Genomic DNA, 27,552 nt, shown 5'->3' on the forward strand with positions numbered 1-27,552 from the left:
TAAAAATAATCACATAAATAAACGTCTTTCAGATGTTGATAATTTCTTACTAACTTAGTTCTCTTTTCTTTTTCTTTTAGGACTGGTAAGTGAAGGTAACAAAACAAAATTTGTGCTCGATTCAGTGTACAGTTTTTGAAACATCGTTTTTGATCTTCTAAGGACTCAGGTCAATACCCAAAACCTTCCTTTATTATTGTATTGACATCCACTAACTGATATTTATTTCACATTATATTGTCCTTCTGACTAGATAGGGAGCTACTTGGGGGCAGGGATGGAGTTCGATTCTCATGAAGGCACTAGAGCCCATCTGCTGAAAGAATAAGGGGAAGATTGTGCCAATTCTGAGCTGTCTATCTAAAAAGGTCTTCTAGGGATAAAATCCCTATGAGCTGAGATGCCTGATTACTTTATAGCATCTTGGAGAGAAGCACAGCTATTTCTCAACCCAACTCCATGGTAATAATTATTGCAAAACTCACCATCTAGTGAGCATCTTCTATTGCCAGGCACCATGCTGGGCCCTCAACATAGAATGTCTTTTTAGTAAGTAAAAAGTTCTCCTTGGTAATCCTCACAGTGCCAACCACTGTGAGAAGTACATGGAAATTACTAGCTGCTATCAATATTACTGTGTCTAAAACTACCGTTTTCCCCTGCATTAGAACAATCTGAACATTGTTAGGCAAAGACATCTAAGCAATTTTAAAATTATTTGAGTCATGACAGAGAGACTCACAACTGAAATATTTACCTTTCAATTTCAGGTGAGGATGTTCCCAGAGATTGAAGATGTGACAAGTTCCCACATCGTGTGAGCATCAGAGAAAAGTTCCCCTGACAAGTCACGTGCAGAGATAGGAACTGTTGATTAAAGACAGAATTAATTTTATCTTCCAAGTATTTCTACTGGGAAAAGCTCTTAGATTCATAGAATAGTGGGGCTGAAAGAGTACTTTGAGGTCTCCTCAGCTCATTTGTCTTATGAATGGGGAAACAGGAGATCAGAGATCAGAATTGCATTCTAATTATTCAGCCTACCTGCTTTCACTCTCCCTCCAATCTATCCTCCAACTAGAATTTATTGAATGATCAAAGAAATAAAAATGAAGGAGGCATTTGGTCTTGATTCACCCATTCATTTATTCAGAAAGCATTTATTGAATATCTACTATTTGCCTGTCACTGTTCTAGGCACAGGGAATACAGCAGTAAACAAACCAGATAAAAATCCCTGCCTCCATGGAGCTCACATTCTAGAGAGAGGCAGTAGACTGCCTAGACTGTTGACTGGTTATAAATGCTAGGGAGAAGAATAAAGCAAAAAGGAGGGCCAGTGATATGGTTTAGCTCTGTGTCCCACCCAAATCTCATGTTGAATTGTAATCCCCAATGTTGGAGGACAGATCTGGTGGGAGGTGACTAAATCATAAGAGCAGATTTCCCCCTTGATTTTCTCATGGTAGTGAGTGAGTTCTCACAAGATCTGGTTGTTTGAAAATGCATAACACTCCCACCTTCACTCTCTCCTCCTCCTGTTCCAACATGTGAAGTTGGGTTTGTTTCCCCCTTACCTTGACCATGATTGCAAATTTCTGAGGCCTCCCAGCCATGTTTCCTGCACATCCTACAGAATTGTGAGTCCATTACACCTCTTTTCTTTATAAATTACCCAGTCTTGGCTGGTGTGGTGGCTCACACCTATAATCCCAGCACTTTGGGAGGCTAAGGCAGGTGGATCACTTGAGGTCAGGAGTTCGAGACCAGCCTGCCCAACATGATGAAACCCTGTCTCTACTAAAAATACAAAAATTAGCTGAGTATGGTGGTAGGTGCCTGTCATCCCATCCTTGGGAGGCTGAGGCACAAGAATCACTTGAATCCAGGAGACAGAGGTTGCAGTGAGCCTAGATCATGCCACTGCACTCCAGTCTAGGTGACAGAGTGAGACTCCATCTCAAAAATAAAGTAAAAATAAATCACCCAGTCTCAGGTAGTTATTTATAGTAACGTAGGAATGGACTAATACAGAAAATTGGTACCAGGAGATGGGTATTGCTATAAAGACACCTGAAAATGTGGAAGCAGCTTTGGACCTGGGTAATGGGAAGAGGTTGGAAGAGTTTGGAGGGCTCAGAAGAAGAGAAGACCATGTGGGAAAGTTTGGAACTTCCTAGAGATTCATTGAATGGTTGTGACCAAAATGCTGATGATGATATAAACAATAAAGTCCAGGCTGAGATGGTTTCAGGTGGAGATGAGGAACTTAGTGAGAATTGGAGTAAAGGTCACTCTTGCTATGCTTTAGCAAAGAGACTGGTGGAACTGTGCCCCTGCTCTAGACATCTGTGGAACTTTAAACTTAAGAGAGATGATTTGGGGTATCTGGGGGAAGAAAATTCTAAGCAGCAAACCATTCAAGATGTGGCCTGGCTTCTTCTAAAAGCATATACTCATTTGCATAAACAAAGAAATTACCTGAAACTAGAACTTATATTTAAAAGGGAAGCATATCACAAAAGTTTGGAAATTTTGCAGCTTGACCATGTAGTAGAAAAGAAAAACTCATTTTCTGGGGAGGAATTCAAGGCTGCAGAAGTTTGCATAAATGAAGAGCTGAATGTTAATAGCCAAGACAACAGGGGAAAATGTCTCCAGGGTACTTCAGAGACCTTCACAGCAGCCCCTCCCATCACAGGCCTAGAGGCCTAGAAGGGAAAAATGGTTTTGTGGGCCAGGCCCAGGGCCCTGCTGCTCTGTGAAGCCTCAGGATGTGGCACCCCGCATCCCAAATGCTCCGGCTCAGTTGTGGCTAAAAGGGGCCAAGATAAAGCTCTAGCCATTTCTTCAGAGGCTGCAAGCCTCAAGCCTTGATGTGGCTTGCAAGGCTCAAGGCTTACATGTGGTGTTTGGCCTGTGGGTATGCAGAAGGGAAAAGCTGAGGTTTGAGGACCTCTGCCTAGATTTCAAAGGATGTATGGAAATGTCTGGTTATCCAGGCAGAAGTCTGCTTCACAGTCAGGGCCCTCATGGAGAGAACTCCACTAGGGCAGTGAAGAGGGGGAGCCTGGGGTTGGATCCCCCACACAGGGTTCCCACTGCAACACTGCCTAGAGGAATTGTGAGAAGAGGACCAACATCCTCTAAACAACAGAATGTTAGATCCACTGACAGCTTGCACCTTACATCTGGAAAAGCCACAGGCACTCAATGCCAGCTCATGAAAGCAGACACAGGGGATGTACCCTACAGAGTCACAAAAATGGAGCTTCTTAAGACCTTGGGAACACACACCTTAGATCAGCATGTCCTAGATGTGAGACATGGAGTCAAAGGAGATTATTTCAGAACTTTAAGATTTAATGACTACCCTGCTGGGTCTTGGACTTGCATGGGGCATATAACCCCTTTGTTTTGACCAATTTCTCCCTTTTGGAATGGAAGAATTTGCCCAATGCCTGCACCCCTATGGTATCTTGCAAGTAACTAACTTGTTTTTTATCTTACAGGCTCATAGGTGGAAGGGAGTTGCCTTGTCTCAGATGAGACTTCTGAAGTCTCTCAGACTTTCAAGTTTACACTGGAATGAGTTAAGACTTTGGGGACTGTTGGGAAGGCATGATTGTATTTTGAAATGTGAGAAAGACATGAGATTTAGGAGGGCAGAATGATATGGTTTGGCTCTGTGTCTCCACCTATATCTCATGTTGAATTGTAATCCCCAATGTTGGGGAAGGGACCTGGTGGGAAGTGACTGGATCATGGGGGTGGATTTCCCCTTGCAGTCCTTATAATAGTAAGTTCTCATGAGATCTGGTTGTTTTAAAGCACATAGCACTTTCTCCTTTGCTCTTTCTCTCTCCTGTCATCCTGGCAAGACATACTTGCTTCCCCTTTGCCCTTCCATCATGACCATAAGTTTCCTGAGGCCTCCCAGCCATGCTTTCTGTACAGCATGCAGAACTGTGAGTCCATTAAACTTCTTTTCTGTATAAATTACCCAGCCCCAGGTGGTTCTTTATGGCAGTATGAAAATTGACTCATACAGCCAGTGAAGGGGAAGTAGGTACAACTTTAAATAGGGTGGTTGGAGAAGGCCTCTCACTTAGAAGGTGATAGAAACAGGGAATGGAGCCATGTGGCTATCTAGTGAATAAAATCCAGACAGAGGGAATAGAAAATGTAAAGGCCAAAGAGCCTGTATACACAAAATTTAGCATCATCTTCAAGAGACTCATAGACCTCAAAGCTCAGGCATGGACCTCAGGTTAAAGGTCTTTAGTACAGAGCTTTAAAATTTGCAAAGTGCTTCCCACATACTAGTTCATTTAAATGCTCAAAAACATTTTTTGAAATGGGTAGCACTGATGTTATTCCTACTTTACAGATGAGGAAATTGAGACTCCAAGAGGCAAAATGACTTTGAGTCCAAAGACCTGGCTTTCTTATTCAATGACTTTTCTTAAAGTCTCCCACGCTCCCCTGCCTTCATGACCACCTTGAAGGGGCTGGTCCTTGATCCACTTGTTGATGGAATAAGAGGATATGTGACCTTAGTATAGTTACCTAACCTCTCTGAAAGCACTTTTTTTTTTTTCAAAACAAAGATATTAATATCCACTGAGCAGTGTCCTTGTAGGATTAAATGAGCCATTGAATGTAAAATTGCTTGGCAGGGGCTCCTCAGGGGCTGGATTTTCTTCCCCTTTTCTGCTAAAACTGGCACTCTCCCAGGAAACCAAACAGACAAAACCCTTCCTCTGCATTATTGGTGAGGTCCTGTCAATGATGACTGGGCCTTCTCAGTGTCAACTCTCACCTCCAAAGGCCTTCAAAGAGTTGGAGTCTTATATAAAACTATTAGAGAATATCCAAACACCTTTCTTTGTTTTTGAAGCTTCTGAGGTTCTCAATGCCATTTATTTAAAATGGAGTGGAGAGCAGAGGAGCAGGTACTATGAGTCTCTCCCATCACAAATTCTATGTAACATTGGGCAGGTGTCTTCAATTCAAGAAACATTTTTGGAAACACAATTTTTTTTCCATTCATTCAGGCTTCAAGGCAATTCATGAATCTCTACTCAAACTCCCCAACGGCTGCCCATTTTACTTAGAGTAAAAGCTCAAGTCTTACAGGGGCCTATGAAGTCTTTATTAGTCAGAGTCCAGCTGGGAAACACAATCCATACCAGGTAATTTAGTAGGGATTATTTAATGTAGGGCATTAGTTATAAAGGTGTTAGAAGAGCTGAAAGGGTAACCAAGAGAAAGTGGGGTAACCACCAATTTAGCAAATGCAGGGCCCACCACTTCTCCCAAGACATGCAGGAATAAAGAGAAGAGTCCATCTCACTGGAGTCTGAGAGCATTTAAATGAACTAGTGTGTGGGAAGCACTTTGCAAATTTTAAAGCTCTGTACTAAAGACCTTTAACCTGAGGTCCATGCCTGAGCTTTGAGGTCTATGAGTCTCTTGAAGATGATGCTAAATTTTGTGTATACAGGCATAGACCTGCTGGTCTCTCACACAATCTGAGTTCCCCTGTGCCTCTTATTGGTGAGCTTCTTGCTGTGCTGGAAGTGATTCTATTATTTAAAGAAAGGTTTTTTAATACAACATGGCTCCCAAATGTAAACCAACTAACTTCTATGTAAATACTGTACTATATACTCTGAACTTTTAAAGGCATTCAAAGGATTTGCAAGGGTAATTTCAACTACATGTGATTTTTGTCTCGGAGACTATCTTTAGAGCTGAACACCTGGATATGATGTGACTCCTCTGTGCATTTGTGACCAGAGAGTTCATGGCTTCCAGCAGCAGATTCTTAAAGGTGATTCAAAGTTTATTGGGAAGTACCATTTTAGACAAATATTGCAAGTATTATGATGTTAATAATGATGAATGTGGTATGATAATTACATATACATTTACCGAGCACCTACTATGTGTAGGGCATAATTCAAGAATGAATTAGAGAATACACTAGGTATATATTATATATATCCCTTGAAGGCTCATAATGACAAAGAGACGATAAGCCACATGTTGCAGGCAGACTTCTTGGAGGAGGTGGAATATGAGCTAGATCCTAAATGATGCTTGGAATCTTAACTTAAGGATAAGTTAAGATAGGCACCTGCCAGGCAGGAAGACTGTATTGACAAAAGGCATGGAGTTAAGAATGTAGCAGGCCCTGCACAGGGAAAGATGTGAGCCTAGTATAGGCTTAGATGTGGAATGAGCAGGGAGGAGGCTGAAGTCAGAATAAGGTCTGGGCTTCAATGTCAGCCAGGACGCAGACTCTCTACTCTCCATCTCAGTTTCTACAATTCATTCAGCCCTTTCTCTCCCCCAGCACTGATTCCAGAGCTAAGCACCCTATGGATGCTCAAGGATGTCTAACTTTCAGGGAGGGAGACCCTTAACCTGACAAACTTGGATTCTGGTCCTGCTTCATCTACTAGCCAGCTGTGTGACCTTGGGCAAGACCCTTTCCATCTCTGAACCTCAGTCTCTTAATCTGTAAAATGGGAATAGTCATACGTCTCCTGCTGATCATACAAAACAAGGTGTTTGGCACTTAGTGGAGCTCATCTCATGTTAGTTAAACTGCCATCTTATGGGGTTCTTGGGGGCATCAAAGAGGCAGTAGATGGTCTAATGCTTAGGAAGAAAGACTGAGGACAGCCTCAAAATCCTGCATTATTGCTGTGGTCCCTGACCTTGAGCAGTTCTCATTTCCTCCAGAGGCAGTAAACACTCGGCCTTCTCTCATCGCAGCATGCTCCTCCTTCTGCAGCAAAGGAGAAAGAAAGGAGATTCATTCATCAATCGCCTGGGCCGAGGCCAGACATTGAAAATCTCCCAATGCATGCTAATGCCATCGACCCTTGCTGAGATGTGCTGGGCCATCAAACAAGCTTATTTGACTCTGATTCACCTCTGGATAAAAGAAAGGTTACACTGTTGATATGAAGAAATACTAGGAGAAAAGTCCAAACAACTCTCCCCAGACCTCAGTATCACAACTTCTGATTAAGTTCAGATAATACAACCCTTCTTAGAGAGGCCATCATAGTATCATTTACTCACTCGATTAACAAGTGTTCACTTTAAGCAGATCCTGTGCTGGGTCCTGGAAACAGCAAGAGACCACAGAACAGACTCTGTGCTAAAGAAACTCACAGTCTGCGGGCAGGAAAGGGGAAAAACCATGAACCCCAACAACTGTGGACACTGAAGTATGCTGAGTCATAGGACTGGGATAGCCCAGGGTGCTGTGGGAGCCAGAGAAGAAAGCACTCACTAGCCTGAGGTGGGGTTTTAAAGACACCAGCCCTTCTGCAGACTAGGCCCAGTTCCAGCTCAGCACTCCCCGTTGCAGCACCTGCTCACACCATTTGCACCCGCCATGCCAATGACTTGCAGCCTTTCATTGGCACCAGGCTTTTTAATGCATTCATGCCCATGGTGGAATATGTAGAAACAAGGCTTGGGAATCTATAAATGAATACCCTTCCAGAGGAGGGTTCAAACTAGATCTCACAAGGAGGTGCTTGAGCTGGATCTCGGAATCAGTAGTTCACCCAAGGAGTGGTCAAGGGGATCTGCATGGCACTTGGGTAAAAGAGAAAGCATACATGGGGAATAGTAAGAAGTTCAGTGTAACTATAGCACTAGATAAGTGTAGGAGAATCTGTGAGAGTTAAGCCTGGGGGCAGGGGCAAGGTCACAAAGAGCACTGGATGCCAAGCTAAGGAGTTAGGACTTTATTCTGTATGTGAAGAGGAGGACTGCAATGGTTTTAAGCAAGGTAGTGACTTAATCAACCAGAATAACGACCCTGGAGCCTTTAACGTAAACTCCTAAGAGCCCAGTCTTCTATAAACTAGTAGAAAGAAAGCCTCTAAAATTTGACCCAAAGGCAAGCAAATGCATTCCAGGTCCCGACAGAGATTAGGCCAGTGAGTAATCCCTCTCCCTGCTAGACTCCAAGGGGACCAAGACGTCCCAAGGTCACCTTCTCCTGATAGCTCTTGACGTCTCCACAATTTCTTCACCCTCCGTGACCATTGCCTTTCGGCAGTCTCTGTGCCAAGGACAGATTTGATAGCGAGAAAATGGCCCACTGGAGAAATAAAATGCCTGTGTTTCTTCAGCAGGGAAAGCTGTTGGAGTTTTTTATTAACATTATTATTATTTTTCTCCAAGTGACAAGACATAATAATATCGTTTATTCCAACTTGCTCTTGCAAATCAGAACTTTTTAATATTTTCCTTTCAAATGAAAATGCCATTTATCATTATCAAATGAAGTGCTAATGAAAACAACACGTAGAAAAAACATATTCACACAGCAGAGCATGATGGAACACCTTGTCAGCAGTCCATAGTCTTGCCGTTAATTTGATTTCTGCCAAAAATCACTTAAGTGAGACTTGGGGATTTTTTTTTCTCAGTGCTCCAGGCCTTTCTGCTGAGGCCTGTTTATTCCTCTCTCCTGAGAAGGCACCAAATCCCAAGTTCATTTTAATCTGACTTTTAATGGAACTCCCATTGATTGCATGAGGGAAATGTGCAAGTCAGGGAGCATAAGGACTATTCTTGCCTGTCTGTGGGTTATTGCCCATTTCTTTCACCCAACACAAATTTGGCTGGTGGGCTTTGGCTGTGTCTTTGTTTCAGTAGGTATGTTTTTGTGGACTTCAATCAGGTGTGCCTCTATGGGTGATTATATAAATGTGTCCATGAGCCATGAGGACAGTAATTATGTCTATTTGTTTGCCACTGGAGGCCCAGCACCTGCCCTATTGCCTGACACATAGTAGGCCTCAATAACTACTTGTTGAATGAATAAATGAATGTTTCTGTATGTTTTCATAAAGCATGTGTTTTAGTGTATATGGGTTCAGATATGCGTGCTTCTATTCCCAGAAGTGGGACTTTCAGGGAAAGGAACTCTGAATTTCTGGTGTTTATGTAGTACCTGACACATGGCAGGCATGTAGTGAGTATTTGTTGACTGTATACACACACACACACACACACACACACACACACACATACACACATATGGTATGTATATATTTCCACATTTTTTAAGTTAGGTAAAATTTACATAACATAAAAAAAACCATTTTTAAGAGTACAGTTCAGTGGCCCTTAGTACATTCACAGTGTTGTGCAACCATCACCTCCAAATAGTTCCAAAACATTTTCATCTTCCCCAAAAGAAACTCTGTACCCATTAAGCAGTCACTCCATGTTCCTCCCTCCCTCAGTTCCTGGCAACTTCTAACCTGCTTTCTGCCTCTATGGATTTACATATTCTGGATACTTTAAGTAAATGGAATAACATGATATGTAACTTTTTGTGTCTGAATTGTTTCAACTAGCATAATGTTTCCAAAGTTCTCCATATATGTTTCTACATCGGTGTGTATTTAGTCTGTAGGTGTGTGTTCATGCATGGAGTCCTTGGTACCACCGCCGCATCCCTAGAGTGCAGGGCCTGACAAAGAATAGCTGGGCAATGAGGAAAACTTTTGCCATTCCTTTTCCCCTTTCCCTGCCAGGTACTCCTTGGCCCAGATCATGTTTCCTTCCTTACTCCCACCTCTGCTGTTTCCTGGCTAGCCCTGAATGATTATTTGGTGATCTGCCCAACTGTCATCTATTCCAGGAAGACTTTCTGGATCCCAGATTAGGTTATAGGACTCTGCTCTGGACTCTCACTGCCCTTGAACTTTCTTTTGTCATAACCCTGCCCAATATTGTCATATTGCCCTATCACCTTGCCCTATTGTGTGATCATTGTCAATTTTCTTGTCTCTCCCTGTTAGATCATGAGTTCCTCAAGGAAAGGGACTGCATCTTCTTCATCTATGCAGTCCCAGTACTTAGCATAGTATTTAGCTTATATTGGGTGTCCTACAAGTGTTGGTTAAATGAATGAATGAATGAATGAATGAATGAAAGAATTTTAGAGGAAAAGGCATTCCACAGAGAGAGAACAGCCTGTGCAAAAGCCCTAAGGCATGAGAGAGCACATTCATTATTAAAAACCTGTAACAGTTTGATATGACTTGAAGTCTGGAGTATGTCAATGAGGAAGAAAGTGAGAGTTAAGATAGGAAATAAGATGTAGGAATTGGCCTATCATAAACCTTCCTGAGGGCAATGGGCAGTGTGTGAAGGGTTTAAGCAAGGGTATGACATAGTAAGATTTATGGGTTAGAGGATTCCTTAGCTATTAAGTGAAGAATGGGTTGGAGAGGACCATAACAGATGAGAATGAACCATTTAAGAAACTACTGCGAGTTCAGGCAAGTGATGATGGTGGCTTAGTTCAGGGTAGTGGCATAGAATTAGAGAAAACTTGAGCAGTTCTCAACAAAGTGGTCTGTGAACTGGAGCTGATCTGTAAACTAAAACCAGTCCATAGCAAGACAAGTACAAAAAGCAAGAGGAGAGAACAAGGACTTGGTAGTAATTTGACATTTCTGAGGCATTTTTATTGTATTTTACAAAAGTATCAGGCCACAGAATATTGAAAGCAGAAAAATTAAAGTTACTTCACCACAGATAGTTTAGGGGACAAGCTAATGAATGCAGTATGTTGGTGGGTGGGAGAGAGAGGAAACAGGGATGACCCCAGCAAGACTGTCAATGATAGAGGCATGTCAGAAGCATCTCTATTTCCTTGCTTGGGGAGGAAATGTTTGCTAAATAAACTTCCAGGGTTCATCAAAAGCTGGTGGTTTTGAAAAATGTCAGGGATTTCACAGGATGCCAGAAAAGATGAGGACAAAAAGCTGGGTCCAGAAAGAAAACTGGATCTGGGCTTAGGTGGTCATCAGCCACAGAAGTACAGCTGTGCTTCCTTCATCTTCCTCCAACTTTGCCCTTCCCCTGCTAAAAGGCTTAGGATAGTATGAGCTTCTGTGGAAATTGGGAGTCATGTTGAACTCCTCCCTGACTAACATGGTTTGGCTGTGTCTCCACCCGAATCTCACCTTGAATTGTAGCTCCCATAATCCGCATGTGTTGAGTGAGGGTCCCAGTGTGAGGTAATTGAATCACATGGGCAGATTTTCCTGTGCTTTTCTTGTGACAGTGAATAAGTCTCACAAGATCTGATGGTTTTATAAAGTGCAGTTCCCCTGCACACATTCTCTTGCCTGCTGCCATGTAAGGTGTAACTTTGCTCCTCCTTTGCCTTCCATCATGACTGTGAGGCCTCCCCAGCCATGTAGAACTCTGAGTCCATTAGACTTCTTATTCTTTACAAACTACCCAGTCTTGGGTATGTCTTTATTAGCAATGTGAGAACAGATAAATATAGTAAATTGGTACCAGGAGTAAGGTGCTGCTGTAAATAAACCCAAAAATGTGGAAGCAACTTTGGAACTGGGTAACAGGCAAAGTTTGGAACAGTTTGGAGGGCTCAGAAGAAGACAGGAAAACATGGAAAGTTTAGAACTTCCTGGAGACTTGGAGAGCTCAGAAGATAGGAAGACATGGGAAAGTTTGGAATTTCCTAGAGACTTGTTAAATGGCTTTGACTGAAATGCTGATAGTGACATGAACAATAAAGTCCAGGCTGAGGTGATCTCAGATAGAGATGAGGAACTTGTTGGGAACTGGAGTAAAGGTAACTCTTGCTATGCAAAGAGACTGGCAGCATTTTGCCCCTGCCCTAGAGATCTGTGGAACTTTGAACTTGAGAGAGCTAATTTAGAGTATCTGGTGGAAGAAATTTCTAAGTGGCAAAGTGTTCAAGAAGCAGCAGGGCATAAAAGTTTTGAAAATATGCAGCCTGCTGATGCAGTAGAAAATAAAACCCCAGTTTCTGGGGAGAAATTCGAGCTCAGCAGCAGAAATTTGCATAAGTAACAATGAGCCAAATGCTAATCACCAAAACAAAGGGGAAAGTATCTCCAGGCCATGTCAGAGAACTTTCCAGCAGCTCCTCCCATCACAGGCCCAGAGGCCTAGGAGGGAAAAATGGTTTCCTGGGGTAGGTCCAGGCCTTTCCTGCTTTGTGCAGCCTCGGGACTGGGTGCTTTGCATCCCAGCTGCTCCAGTCGTGGCTAAAAGGGACCAACTTACAGCTTAGTCCATGGCTCCAGAGGGTGCAAGCCCCAAGCCTTGGCAGCTTACATGTGGTGTTGGGCCTGCAGGTGCACAGAAGTCAAGAATTGAGAACCTCTGCCTAGATTTCAGAGGACATGTGGAAATGCCTAGATATCCAGGCAGAGGTGTGCTGCAGGGATGGAACCCTCATGGAGAACGTCTGCTAGGACAATGTGGAAGGGAAATACGGGGTCAGAGCCCCCACACAGAGTCCCCACTGGGACACTGCCTATTGGAGCTGCGAGAAGAGGGCCACTGTCCTCCAGATGCCAGAAGGATCCATTGACAGTTTGCACCGTGTGCCTGGAAAAGCCACTGGCACTCATCATCAGCCTGTAAAAGCAGTTGGGAGGGGGGCTGTACTCTACAAAGCCACAGGGGTAGAGCTGCCCAAGTCCATGGGAACCCACTTCTCACATCAGCATGACCTGGATGTGAGCCATGGAGTCAAAGAAGATCATTTTGGAGCTTTAAGATTTGACTGCCCATGGGTATAAACGAAATAGGGCAAGTTTCGGCAAGGTGGGGCACTGCCCCACCCAGGAGGAGTATGCAACCAACTGGAGAACCAGGGGATCTCCCACTCTGGGACTTCGGTTCGGATATAGCACTTCATCCAAGCCCTCCACAACCCACAGAACAGGAGATCTTCACTGGGCTGAAAAGCCTTAGTGAGCTGCCTAAACAGGGCAGAACAGCAACTTTGGCTGGTGCCGGGGCTGTCAGCATAGATCTAGGCAGAAGCACTGGTTGACACAGAGAAAGCCAAAAAGCTGATGGGACGGAGCTACTGGCCCCCGAGTAAGAAGAAGAACAGAACACAGGGAAACAGCCCAAACAGCAGGACAGGTCCTTGCCGCACAAAGCCTAGCAGGCCAAAAAACTCTTACTCCAGAGTTAGGCACCCAGAACATCAGTTAGAGAGCAACCAGGGACAATCCAGCTCAGCAGGTGGAAGGGAAGCCGCCATTGCAGAAGCCAGCCTAATTTTCCTGAGTAAGTAAAAGATGCAGCAGCACCACTGAATCTGTGGCAGCCCAGCAGTGCCTCTGCAGGCAGACAAAGGAAAGGCCGCCTCCCCAAGCAGCTACCTGAGGTCAAAACTATATAAATCCAAGAGATGGGGAGAAACCAGTGCAAGAAGAATGAAACCGTCAAAAACCAGAACGTCTCTCCCCCACCATGAGATCATGACTCCTCACCAGCAAGGGAACAAAGCAGGACAGAGAACAAATTTGATGAATTGACAGAAGCAGGTGTCAGAAGGTGGGTAATAACAAACTTCTCTGAGTAAAAGGAACATATTCTATCCCAATGCAAAGAAATTTAAAACCTTGAAAAAAGGTTAGACAAAATGCTAATTAGAATAACCAGCTCAGAGAAGAACGTAAATGAATTGATGGAGCTGAAAAACACAGCACAAGAACTTCATGAAGCATGCACAAGTTTTAATAGCCAAATAGATCAAGCAGAAGAAAGGATATCAAAGATTGAAGATCAACTCAATGAAATAAAATGAGAAGGCAAGAAAAGAGAATGAAGAATGAAAAGAAATGAACAAAGCCTTCGAGAAATATGGGATTACATGAAAGAAACCTAATCTATGCCTGATCAGTGTACCGGAAGACAATGAGGAGAATGAATCCAAGCTGGAAAACACTCTTCAGGATATTACCCAGGAGAACTTCCTCAACTTAGCAAGGCAGGCCAACATTCAAATACAGGAAATACAGAGAACACCACAACGATACTTCTCTAGGAGAGCAACCCCAAGGCACATAATCCTCAGGTTCACCAGGGTTGAAATGAAGGAAAAAATACTAAGCACAGCCGGAGAGAAAGTTCGGGTCACCCACAAAGGAAAGCACATCAGACTCACAGCAGATCTGTCAGCAGAAACCCTACAAGCCAGAAGAAAGTGAGGGCCAATATTCAACACCTTTAAGGAAAAGAACTTTCAACCCAGAATTTTACATCCAGCTAACCTAAGCTTCATAAGTGAAGGAGAAATGAAATCCTTTACAGACAAGCAATTGCTGAGAGATTTTGTCACTACCAGACCTGCCCTGCAAGAGCTCCTGAAGGAAGCACTAAACACAGACAGGAAAAACCAGTACCAACCACTGAAAAAAAGAACCAACTGGTAAAGACCAACCATGCAATGAAGAAATCATGTCAACCAAAAGGCAAAACAACCAACCAGTAATAAAATGGCAGGACCAAATTCACACATAACAATATTAACATGAAATGTAAATGGACTAAATACCCCAATAAAAAGACACAGACTGGCAATTTGGATAAAAAGCCAAGAACCATCCGTGTGTTGTATTCAGGAGACCCATCTCATGTGTAAAGGCACACATAGACTCAAAATAAAGGGATGGAAGAAGAGTTACCAAGCAAATGGAGAGCAATAAAAAGCAGGGGTAGCAATCCTAGTCTCTGATAAAATGGACTTTAAACCAACAAAAATCAAAAGAGACAAAGAAGGGCATTACATAAAGTTAAAAGGATCAATACAACAAGAAGAGCTAACTATATATGCACCCAATAAAGGAGCACCTAGATACATAAAGCAAGTCCTTAAGAACCTACAAAGAGACTCCCACACAATAATAGTGGGAGACTTTAACACTCCATTGTCAATATTAGACATATCAATGAGACAGAAAATCAACAAGGAAATCCAGGACTTGAATGCAGATCTGGACCAAGTGAACTTAATAGACATTTATAGAACTCTTAACCTGAAATCCACAGAATATACATTCTTCTCAGCACCACATTGCACTTACTCTAAAATTGACCACATAATTCGAAGTAAATAACTCCTCAGCAAATGCAAAAGAACGGAAATCATAACAGTCTCTCAGACCACAGTGCAATCAAATTAGAACTCAGGATTAAGAAACTAACTCAAAACTGTAAAACATCATGGAAAATGAACAACTCGCTCCTGAATGTAGACTGGATGAATAATGAAACGAAGGCAGAAATAAAGATGTTCTTCAAAACCAACGAGAATGAAGACATAACATACTAGAATCTCTGGGACACATTTAAAGCAGTATCTAGAGAGAAATTCATGGCAATAAATGCCCACATGTGGAGGAAGGAAAGGTCTAAAACTGATACCCTAGCATCAAAATTGAAAGAGTTAGAGGAGCAAGATAAAAAAAAACTCAAAAGCTAGCAGAAGACAAGAAATAACTAAGATCAGGGCAGAACTGAAGGAGATAAAGACACAAAAAACCCTTCAAAAAATCAACAAATCTAGGAACTGGTTTTTTGAAAAGATCAACAAAATAGATAGACCACTAGCCAGACTAAAAAAAGAAAGAGAGAAGAATCAAATAGATGCAATAAAAAATGATAAAGGGGACATCGATTCCACAGAAATACAAACTACCATCAGAGATTACTACAAACAACTCTATGCACACAAACCAGAAAATCTGGAAGAAATGGATAAATTCCTGGACACTTGCACTCTCCCAAGACTAAACCAGGAAGAAGTTGAATCTCTGAATAGACCAATAACAGGGGCAGAAATTGAGGCAGCAATTAATAGCCTACTAACTAAAAAAAAGCCCAGGTCCAGATGGGTTTACAGCCGAATTCTACCAGACGTACAAAGAGGAGTTGGTACCATTCCTTCTGAAACTATTCCAAACAACAAAAAGAAGAAACTCATTTTATGAGACCAACATAATTTTAAAACCAAAACTGGGCAGAGATGCAACTTAAAAAGAAAACTCCAGGCCAGTATCCATGATGAACATTGACACAAAATCTTCAGTAAAATACTGGCAAACAGAATGCAACAGCAAATCAAAAAGCTTATTCATCATGATCAAATAAGCTTCATCCTGGGGATGCAAGGCTGGTTCTACATACCTAAGTCTATAAAAGTAATCTATCACATAAACAGAACCAAAGAACAAAACCACATGATTATCCCAATAGATGCATAAAAGGCCTTTGACAAAATTCAACAGTCCTTTATGCTGAAAACCCTCAATAAACATGGTATCAATTGTAGGTATTACAAAATAATAAAACCTATTTACAATAAACCCACAGCAAATACCATACTGAATGGGCAAAAACTGGAAGCATTCCCTTTGAAATCTGGCACAAGATAAGGATGCCCTCTCTCACCACTCTTATTCAATACAGCAATGGAAGTTCTGGCCAGAGCAATCAGGCAAGAAAAAGAAATAAAGCATATTCAATTAGGAAAAGAGGAAGTCAAATTGTCTTTATTTGCAGATGACATGATTGTATATTTAGAAGACCCCATCATCTCAGCCCAAAATCTCCTGAAACTGATAAGCAACTTCACCAAAGTCTCAAGATACAAAATCAATGTGCAGAAATCACAAGCATTTCTATACACCAATAACAGACAAATAGAGAGCCAAATCTAAAGTGAACTCCAATTCACAATTTCTGCAAAGAGAATAAAATACCTAGGAATACAACTAACAAAGGATGTAAAGGATCTCTTCAAGGAGAACCACAGACCACTGCTCAACAAAATAAGAGAGGACACAAACAGATAGAAAAACATCCCATGCTCATGGTTGGGAAGAATCAACATCATGAAAATGCCCATACTGCCCAAAGTAATTTATAGATTCTATGCTATCCCCATCAAGCTACCAATGGCCTTCTTCACAGAATTGGAAAAAACCACTTCAAACTTCATATGGAACCAAAAGAGAGCCGACATAGCCAAAACAATCCTAAGCAGAAAGAACAAAGCTGGAGGCATCATGCTGCCTGACTTCAAACTATACTAAAAGCCCACAGTAATCAAAACAGCATGATACTGGTACCAAAACAGAGACATAGACCAATGGAACAGAACAGAGGCCTCAGAAGCAACACCACACATCTACAATTATCTGATCTTTGACAAATCTAAGAAAAACAAGCAATGGGGAAAGGATTCCCTGTTTAATAAATGGTGTTGGGAAAACAGGATATCAGTGTGCAGAAAGCAGAAACTGGACTCCTTCCTGACATCTTACACTAAAATGAACTTCAGATGGATTAAAGATGTAAACATAAGACCTAACACCATAAAAACCCCAGAAGAAAACCTGGGCAAAACCATTCAGGATATAGGCATAGACATGGACTTCATGGCTAAAACACTAAAAGCATTGGCAACAAAAGCCAAAATAGACAAATGGGATCTAATTAAACTCCAGAGCTTCTGTACAGCAAAGGAAACAATCATTAGAGCAAACTGGCAACCAACAGAATGGGAAAAAATTTTTGCAATCTACCCAACTGACAACGGGCTAATATCCAGAATCTACAAAGAACTAAAACAGATTTACAAGAAAAAAAAGCAAACAAACCAATTCAAAAGTGGGCAAAGGATATGAACAGACACTTCACAAAAGAAGACATCAATGAGGCCAACAAACATGAAAAATGCTCATCATCACTGGTCATTAGAGAATTGCAAATCAAAACTACATTGAGATACCATCTCACATCAGTTAGAATGGTGATCATTAAATAATCTGGAGACAACAGATGCTGAAGAGGATGTGGAGAAATTGGAACACTTTTACATTGTTGGTGGGAGTGTAAATTAGTTCAACCATTGTAGAAGACAGTGTGGCAATTCCCCAAGGACCTAGAAGTAGAAATTCCATTTGACCCAACAATCCCATTACTGGGTATATACCCAAAGAATTATAAATTGTTCTATTACAAAGAAACATGAACATGTATGTTAATTGTGGCATCTGTTTACAATAGCAAAGACCTGGAACCAACCCAAATGTTTATTATTGATAGACTGGATAAAGAAAACGTGGCACATATATACCATGGAATACTACTCAACCATAAAAAGTGATAAGTTCATATCCTTCATAGGGACATGGATGAATCTGGAAAACATCATTCTCAGCAAACTGACACAAAAACAGAAAACCAAACACTGCATGTTATCACTCATAGGCAGGTGTTGAACTATTAGAACCTGTGGACACAGGGAGGGGAGCATCACACACTGTGGTCAGTAGGGGAGTGCTAGGGGAGGGACAGCAGGGTGTGGGGAGGGTGGGAGGGATAATGAGGGGAGAAATACCAGATATAGGTGATGAGGGGATGAAGGCAGCAAACCACCTTGCCATGTATATACCTATGCAACAATCCTGCATGATCTGCACATGTACCCCAGAACCTAAAGTGCAATAATTTAAAAAAATGATTTGACTGCCCTGCTGAATTTTAGACTTGCATGAAGCTTGTATCCCCTTTGTTTTGGCCACTATCTCCCTTTTGGAACATATGTATTTACCCAGTGTCTGTGACCCTGTTGTATCTAGGAAGTAACCAACTTGCTTTTGAATTTACAGGCTCATAGGCTGAAGGGACTTGCCTTGTTTCAAATGAGACTTTTGACTATGGACTTTTGAATTAATGCTGAGATGAGTTAAGTCTTTGGAGAACTGTTGGGAAGGCATGATTGGTTTTGAAATGTGAGAACATGAGATTTAGGAGGGGCCAGGGTAGAATGATGTGGTTTTTCTGTGTCCCACCCAAATCTCATCTTGAATTATAGCTCTCATAATCCCCATGTGTTGTGGGAGGGACCCAGTGGGAGGTAATTGAATCATGGAGATGAGTTTTTCCTGTGCTGTTCTCATGATAGTGACATGACAGTGATCTCCTTTGACTCCATGTCTCATATCCAGGTCATGCTGTTGCAAGAGGTGAGCTCCAATGATCTGACGGTTTTATAAAGGGCAGTCCTTCTACACATGCTCTCTTGCTTGCTACATGCTTTAGCTCCTCTTTTGCCTTCCACCATGATTGTGAGGCCTCCCCAGCCATGTAGAACTGTGAGTCTATTAAACCTGTTTTTTTTTTTTCTTTTTCTTATTTTTTTTATTGCATTTTAGGTTTTGGGGTATATGTGCAGAGGATGCAATACAGTTGCATAGGTACACACACGGCATTGTGTTCTGTTTGCTTTCACCCCTTCACCCACATTTGGCGTTTCTCCCCAGGCTATCCCTCCCCACCTCCCCCTCCCACTGGCCCTCCCCTTTTCCCCCCAATAGACCCCAGTGTTTAGTACTCCCCTTTCGGTGTCCATGTGTTCTCATTTTTCATCACCCGCCTATGAGTGAGAATATGAGGTGTATCATTTTCTGTTCTTGTGTCAGTTTGCTGAGAATGATGTTCTCTAGATTCATCCATGTCCCTACAAACGACACGAACTCATCATTTCTGATTGTTGCATAATATTCCATGGTGTATATGTGCCACATTTTTGCAATCCAGTCTATCATCAATGGGCATTTGGGTTGATTCCAGGTCTTTGCTATTGTAAACAGTGCTGCAATAAACATTCGTGTGCATGTGTCCTTATAGTAGAATGATTTATAGTCCTTTGGGTATACACCCAGTAATGGGATTGCTGGGTCAAATGGAATTTCTATTTCTAAGGCCTTGAGGAATCGCCACACTGTCTTCCACAATGGTTGAACTAATTTACACTCCCACCAACAGTGTAAAAGTGTAAACCTGTTTTTCATTATAAATTAGCCAATCTCAGGTATGTCTTTATTAGCAGCATGAGAACAGACTAATACACTGACCCTCATCCCTCACACTTAAGCAGCTACCAAGCACTGTCTCAAGAGGCAGTGGAGTTGAGGACAGGGACTCTGGAGCTAGTCTTCCTGAGTTCAAATTCTGACTCCACCACTTACTATGTATATAACCTTGAATGTGTTTCTACAGCCCCTCTGGGCATGTGTCTTTGGGTTATTGTGAGAACTAATTTAGTTAGACATTAAGCACTTAGAACAATGCTTGACATATGGCAAGAATTCTATGTATTAGACATTGATTACTATTATTTTAGTGGTTGCTTTTCCTCCTAAGTATCTCATGAATTGACTCCATTCCTTGTACTGCTGCCCCAGTCCAGGCAACCACCATTCCTCCCCAGATACGGCAACAGCCTTCACCTCAGTGGCCTCCCTGTCTTCTGTTGGATGCTCTCTTATTCCACTCTGGCCCCAAAATGCTCTCTCTGAATCATAAATCTAGCATGCCACTTTCCTGCTTAAAACCTTCACATAATCCACGGTACCCAGGCCTGGGATGATTCAGTCCTTTCCTACCCCTCACAGCCTCAGTATTTGCCAAACTTTTTTTTTTTTTTTTCTGCCCTTCATGTGTCAGTGGCATGAGCCTTTCTCAGTTTCCCCCAATGGCTTTTGCACATTCTCCTCCCTCTGCCTGGGCCACCATCTGCAGCTCCTTCATCAAACCAGTTCTACTGTTTCCTTCAAGTCTTAGCTGGGTAGTTACATCTTCTAAGGTGTCTTTCTTGACTCCCCAGGCAGAATTAGAAGCCCCATTTCTCTGTTCTCATAGCCCCTGTGCCTCCATGACATAGCACTGATACAAGAGTGTCATCTTTGCTGTCACATATCTGCCTCCCCAGACTGTGAGTCCCTCCAGAGCAGACCCTGGGCCTCACCCATCTGTGTAGATACTCAATAAACTCATGTGAAATGGGATTGAATTGGAACAAGCCCAATATTGCATTTTAAGAGCCAGAAAGCAGAATAAAGTGGCTGAATCCAACTTCTCCAGGAGTGGCTCATGCGTGGGCAAGGGGAGCATGAGATGTTCTTTTCTCACACCATCCTCTTCCTGCTGCCAATCCCCTCCTAGCTGCGTGAGTCTCGTGAGCTGACTCCAGACAGGATGGGCTTGGCAGCAACTGCCTGGCTGTGTGCCCACCACCCATGGGCACCCAGGAAACATGCCAAAAGGAGCTGAGCACCACCCAAGCAGTCCTGCCCTCTGATTCCTACCACAGGACATTGGAGACAAGAGTAGGTGGAGGGAAGAAGGGGAATCACCTGAACCTACAACATTTCTAGGCCTCAGTCTTCTCCTCTACTAAATGGATTCAATAATCCTGCCTTCATAGTTGCAATGGGGAGTTAAGGGCAAAGATATGGGCACATAGTGGTCCCAGACTTGCATGGGGCCTGTGCCCCTTTGTTTTAGCAAATTTCTCCCATTTTGAACATATGCATTTACCCAATGCCTGTAGTCCCATTATATCTAGGAAGTAATAACACACTTTTGATTTTACAGGCTCGTAGGTGGAAGGGACTTGCTTTGTCTCAGATGAGACTTTGGACTGTGGACTTTTGAGTTAATGTTGAAATGAGTTAAGACTTTGGGGGACTGTTGGGAAGGTGTGATTGGTTGAACCCTGTTAACCCTTCTTCTTGAACCCCGTTAACTTTCTCATAATCACCAGGGAAACTGAGGTGAAGAGAGTGAGGAAAAGTACAACTTTGGGTAGGATCCCACTTCCATGCAGCATCGGTGGAGGTGATCTGCAAATGTACAATATCTTGTGAGGATCTGATTCATTTTTAAAGGTCTTCACAGATGGGGAACCTGGGCACAGATTTGTAGTGGTAAGGAGTTAGAGATGAGCAGTTCAGGAAATGAACGATTATAAATAGAAAGAAAGTAAACTGAAATACACTACTGCCAATGGTATCTAATGTCTATAGAGAGTACTTATTATGGACAGGGACTGTGTTAAGTGCTTCAATATGTATAATCTCAATTAAGCTTCACAATAGCCCTTTGAATAAGTTATTATTATTTCCATTTTACAGATGAGAAAATGAGTCAGAGGGAGTTAAGTAAATTCCCCAAGGACCCATTAAAGCAGAGACAGGATTTGAACCCAAAGGCATCTGATTCTCAAGCCCCTGCTCTTTCTACCCTATGTTAGATGTGGTCAATTGGTCTTTCATGTACCATCACAGTTGGAAATCCAAGAAGTATATTTTTCAGATTCCCATTCCAGCTGGGTTCCAGTCTGCTCTGCAGTTGAGGGACACACATGGGCCATCAGAAGGCAGGAAGAAAATTGAAGCCATTGTTGGCTTCTGTCATCTGTGGGAGTGTGGGCTCTTGGATTCCAGAAGCTGCACTGACATCAGTTCTAGGAATGTCTCTGTAGGGTATAGCCTCCACTGTCTTCCTTTTACTTCTTCAGACCTGGTAGCAGTAATGGCTTCCCTATAGTAACTAATCACTGAGGAGCACCTCCTTTCCCCTTTTGCTCTCCAGTCCATCAATAGCTTTATAACCAAGTCTTCTGCTTGAAATGCCCAGAAGGATTTGCTTCACTGCAAAGTGGACACTGGTTGACATGCTGTTACTCTTTCTGCTCCTTCAGCTAGAGGGAATAGCCAGTTATAGGATCAAGGTGTCAGCCAAGCAGGCTGAGGGCAAGGCTGAGGCATCTGTAGGACACTGGAGATCTATCAGGGAAACTGCAACAAGCATCTACTGGGCCACCACCAAGAAAGGAGGATATGGATCAAAGAGCTCCCAGCAGGCATCTGACATGCTAGGCTTGGGCTGTGAGCCTAATTCCAGAACCCATCCACTGTTAAGGCTAAGCACAAAGCCATCCTGCCAGCTTCAGGATGGCTCAGGGCCTGGGCAATGCAAGAGAGCCTTGGGGCTGGCGGCTGAGCAAGCTATCAGGTGAGGGCCAGCAGAGTATCTTCTCCCTGCTGCTACTGCCCCTGGGAACCCATATGTGTTGACTGGCTTCTTCATTTGAGAACTTGACTGAGAATCAGCTTTGGGAAATTGACAAATCTGCGAGCCCTCTGACCCATATTCCTTACCAGCTAGTTCTATGAGTCATTTGGTTCCCCAAACCTGAGCCTCAGTGTCCTTATTTATAAAATGGGGGCTGTCATGCCCACTGCACAAGTGTGAGGATTGGATGAGATAAAATATGCAAAGTACTTAATTCAGCTCCTGGCTGGTTGCGGATGCTTAATAAATAAGTCCCCCATTCCCCCTCTTCTTAAAAATAAGCTCCCTTATTTCGTTATTTAACATATATATGTGTCTCCCAAGCTCCATGATAAGGTCTGAGAAAATAAAGACATGTCTTAGCTTTCTTTGCCTTGCTTAGAGCATTTAGTTCTTTAAAAAATAATAATATGCCTTTAATAATGAATGAAAACCTTCACATTCACAAAAACTAAAAAGAGAAAGATGGAGAAAGAGAAATGAAGCTTTTCTATTCAGCCTGAATGTTTTGCATCAAGAAAGTCTAAAGCTTTATAATCTGTCCAATTTATTTTAGTATAATTCATTCTTCTTTTCTTATCACCCTCCTTTCTTCCCTCCCTTTCTTTCTTCCACAAATATTTATTTTCAAGGCCTGAAAAGGCAAAGATAAATAAGTAGAGTCCTCACCCCGAGGAGCTCAGATTCTAATGGGAGAGACATCATGTCAACAGAGGATGACAACCCACCGGTGCAGACACAGAGCATTGATCTACACTCCTGCAGCACAGATTGGTGCCATGACAGAGGGAAGCACAGTGGAGGCCACAGAGGAAACCTGAGGAGCCAGCGCAGGCTTCCTGGGAGAAATTATTATGTGCTGCGTCATAATAGAAGAGCAGAAAGAAGTCACGTGAAGGGGTAGGAGTGGGAAGCAGTCACGGAGCACAGACACAGAGTTGGGCAGACCACAGTTCAGGGCCCTCCCAGCTGTGTGACCTGCTGTGACTCATGTCCCCACTTCTGTAAGGCAGAATAATAATACCTGCTGAACAAGTTGGTTACAGGTTCAACGGCAATACAGAAAGTACCTGGTTTAAAGTAGGTGTCAATGAATTATCAGGTACCTCCCACCACACTGTGACAATGGCCTTTCCTGAAGGACAAAGGAGCTCAAAGTTAAAAGTGTGGGGGACTAAAATTTTACTCCTCTTCTTTAGAGCAGCTTATTTAGGTTTATAGAAGAATGAGCAGAAAGCACATAATTCACATATATCCCTGCCCCATCTCTGCAAGGTTTTCCCTATTACTAACTTCATGTATTAGTGTGGTACATTTGTTATAATTGATAAAATACCTGTTGAAGATGCTTAGCTGGTTGCAGCATGTGAAACAGCTCCCCATCTTCCCCCACTGGATCTCCTTTCTGAGCAGTTCGCATCGCTAATTACAACATTTTACAACCAGCGAATGATGAAGAATCCAATCCCTGCTCCCACCCAACACACATATCCCTGAGGTTAGCAGCCCCCAGAACACAAGCAGTCCAGGAGACTCACCAGATTTCAGCGAACCCTTCCCAGCTCACATCTTCTCTGCTCTTTTTGATTTGAGACACCGCGACACAAGAAGAAACAATCCCTGACTTTCTTTTTCCCTTTTCAAACTAAACAGGAACTTGTCAAACATAAATGCAAAATTATGAAAAACAATCATAAGTGAAAACTCTAGTTATTAAAATGTATGGGGACTAATTATTGATCTGATGATATGCTGAATAAAAAGAAAGAGACATGCTTGGATAAATAGAAATCTTTTAAAGTCATTAATATACATGTGTTTATTTTTCCTAATCTACACTGGAAGCTGCAGCAGGGCTGTATTGTCTAACAAATTAGAAGGGGTGACAATGCCATGTTCAGCCCTGTGTGTGATGTCTCTCCACTCAGACTTATTAATTTCTGCCAAATTAAAACAAGTCCCCCTACCCTCCGCCAGGCAGGCTGTAGGAATGTGTAATGCAAATACAAATGCCATTAGGAAGACTTCGCCTTTGGGCAGCTGCCAGGAGAACCTGCACACTGGCTTGAAGCTGTTTCAGCACAGACAGGAAACTGCTAGGAAATTGTCACCCCAAAACTAGGCACTATCAAAAGGGGAACTTTTGGCCAAGTGCAGTGGCTCACGCCTGTAATTCCAGCAGTTTGGGAGCTGAGGTGGGCAGATCACAAGGTCAGGAGTTTGAGACCAGACTGGCCAATATGGTGAAACCACATTTCTAATAAAAATACAAAAATTAGCCAGGTGTGGTGGTAGGTGCCTGTGGTCCCAGCTACTCGGGAGGCTGGGGCAGATGAATTGCTTGAACCCAGGAGGTGGAGGTTGCGGTGAGCCGAGATCGTGCCACTGCACCCCAACCTGGACGACAGAGCAAGACTCCATCTCAAAACAAAACAAAACAAAACAAAAAGCAGGGGAGAGCTCTTCCAGGCATGGCTGTACCTTGGTTATCTTCCTGGTAGGGTGATCCCTCCCACTTGTCCCTGCCTCAGTCTTCCCCAGGGCCAGTCCTGAGTCCTGCACCACTGCCCCGCAACCCCATTTCAAAATGATCACCACAGCCCTAAGCCCTGTTGGGTTCTGGGGTATATGTACACATCCTGCATCTTGCAGGATTGTTGCATAGGTACATACATGCCATGGTGGTTTGCTGTCTCCAACCCCACCCCTACCCCATCGCCTACATCAGGCATTTCTCCTGGTGTTATGATGAACCTTGGTTTTTTACAGGCATATTGGCCTGGCCAGCTGACCTCTGACTACACACTCTTCAGATTTCTGCAGGAAACTTGGGCCCAGGGCCTTGGCCTCAGAGTGTGTTTGGAACAAGTTTGAGTATCTCTGCTCATGTGCAATTCCCATCCTGCTATGCCACATGGCCAGTCCTTCCAGTCTATGTGGCCTCCTTCAGGAATTCTTCCTGGAGAGCCCCCTACCACCTCCGGCGCCTTGAGTTATGATTACATCTTCAATGCCCATCTCTCCCACCTGCAAGTGAGCACCTGGAGGGCAGAGTGTAAGTTGCACCCAGCGCTGAGCTCCAGGGCCCAACACAAGGCCCAGACCTGGAAAAGGGACAGAGTAGCTAACATTTATTCTAGACCAGGCCCTGGGCTAATCAATTTGCAAACACAATATCATTTAACCTCACAGTATTTTATTAGGTGAGAAGAACGTCTACAGTTTTACAGATGAGAAAATGTAGGCTCAGAGAAGTCAAGTTCCTTGCCCAGAATCACACAGTGAGTGTGTCACAAATCCTGAGACTCCATGTCAGTCTTCCTTAGAGCTTTAGCCACTCCAGAGACTCAACCTTAACTGCTGCTTCTTAGGGGAGAGAAAGGAGGGAGAAATGAGGACACATTGCCTCACTTGCTCCTCTCAGCTCTGACTGGGGGAGGGACATCAGTTAACATCCCAATAAAAGCTGAGGACAGCCTTACTAGGGCAGGGAGAAGACGAGCCAGCAGTGGGACAGAGACATGCTTAGGAAGAGGCACCTTCAGGATCTGTCCACCTGCTGGATGAGGAAGTGCCAAGGGAGAGGGATGGATCACTGGGTAGATGGTGGTGCTGTTGACAGAACGTGAACTTTGAATCATCACTATCATCAGCATCACAGAAAAAGAGAGCTAACTTCATGCAAGGCACTGTACTAAATACTGTTCATATGCTGTCCCATTCAGGTCTCACGGCAACCTGTGAGAAAGTATTATTGTCTCCATTTTATAAATGAGAATATGGAGGCTTTCAAAGAATACCCTGCTGGGGACAGTTTACACAGAAAATTACCTGAACCTTATAAAGAAATATTTTTACTGAACCCTTTAAACCATGAAATATTTTCTCTAGCTTCTCAGTCCTTCCCCTCAGCATAAAGAGATTGGGGTGGTCTGTGTCCCCTACTTATTGCCCCACAGCCACAGTTCCAACATGGGCTGGGCTCATGAGGGACAGAGGGATGGAGGCAAGGAGAGACACTCCACAAAGTTCCAATGTCCCAGGGCCTGCCAGTGCTCAAGACATTCCCCAGCCACCTCTCCAATGGGTTTAACAAGTCTGTCCACAAACAGAACAAATGGAATAGGCATCCAGGAGTTCTCCAGGGAAGTGAGGGGCAGGACGATCAGCATCCCCCTCACTGAAGTACCCAGATTTCTTCTGACGGCCACCTGGGCAGATTCCACTGCTCCTGAAATCCCCACCCTTTCTGTTCAAGGGCTCACTCTGGCATCGCAGCCACTTGGAGCCCTCACCCCTGTTGAGCTATCAGAATTGGGTAAATGCAGCTGTTGTTTTGAAGGAGTAAGTTGAGGGCACTTAGCAAATCAACTTCCTAATGAATCTTTTCAGGTCTGGATGGGAGCTGGTCTGTTACTATGGAACTTGGCTTGATTTGGAAATTAATGTGGCAATTTACAGTCACTCTGCCAGGCAGGAAGATTAAAAAAGAGACAGAGAGTGAGAGGAGAGAGAGTGAGGGAAGAGAGAGTGAGGGGAGAGACCTCTGCAATGGCAGAACCTTGAGGGGCACCAATTTAGGGCATGTCTGGAGAGCTGGACCATATGCACTGGGCACCATGAAGGTGGCGTCAGCCGGGTGTGCCCATGTGAGACACAGGGATAGGGGCAAGGAGAGACACTCCACAAAGTAGATCAAAAATCAGTGCCCCAGGCCCAGTTGGGGCAGTGCGGGCAGTCCTCTCTTTAGAGAGAGAGAGACAGAGACAG

General features: G+C 43.2%; 1 long non-coding RNA gene across 5 annotated transcripts in view; it reads right to left on the reverse strand.

Moving 5' to 3' along the window:
• The window catches only part of LOC103794420 (uncharacterized), a 133,804-nt gene that overhangs the window by 15,276 nt on the left and 90,976 nt on the right, over window positions 1-27,552 (reverse strand). For all 5 annotated transcript variants that reach the window (XR_008472880.2, XR_008472879.2, XR_013520051.1 and 2 more), the window contains one exon: window positions 758-867. This is a non-coding gene — a long non-coding RNA (uncharacterized LOC103794420). The remainder of the gene's footprint in view (window positions 1-757; window positions 868-27,552) is intronic.

The sequence above is a fragment of the Callithrix jacchus genome, chromosome 7 (assembly GCF_049354715.1).
Source record: "Callithrix jacchus isolate 240 chromosome 7, calJac240_pri, whole genome shotgun sequence".
Taxonomy (NCBI): domain Eukaryota; kingdom Metazoa; phylum Chordata; class Mammalia; order Primates; family Cebidae; genus Callithrix; species Callithrix jacchus.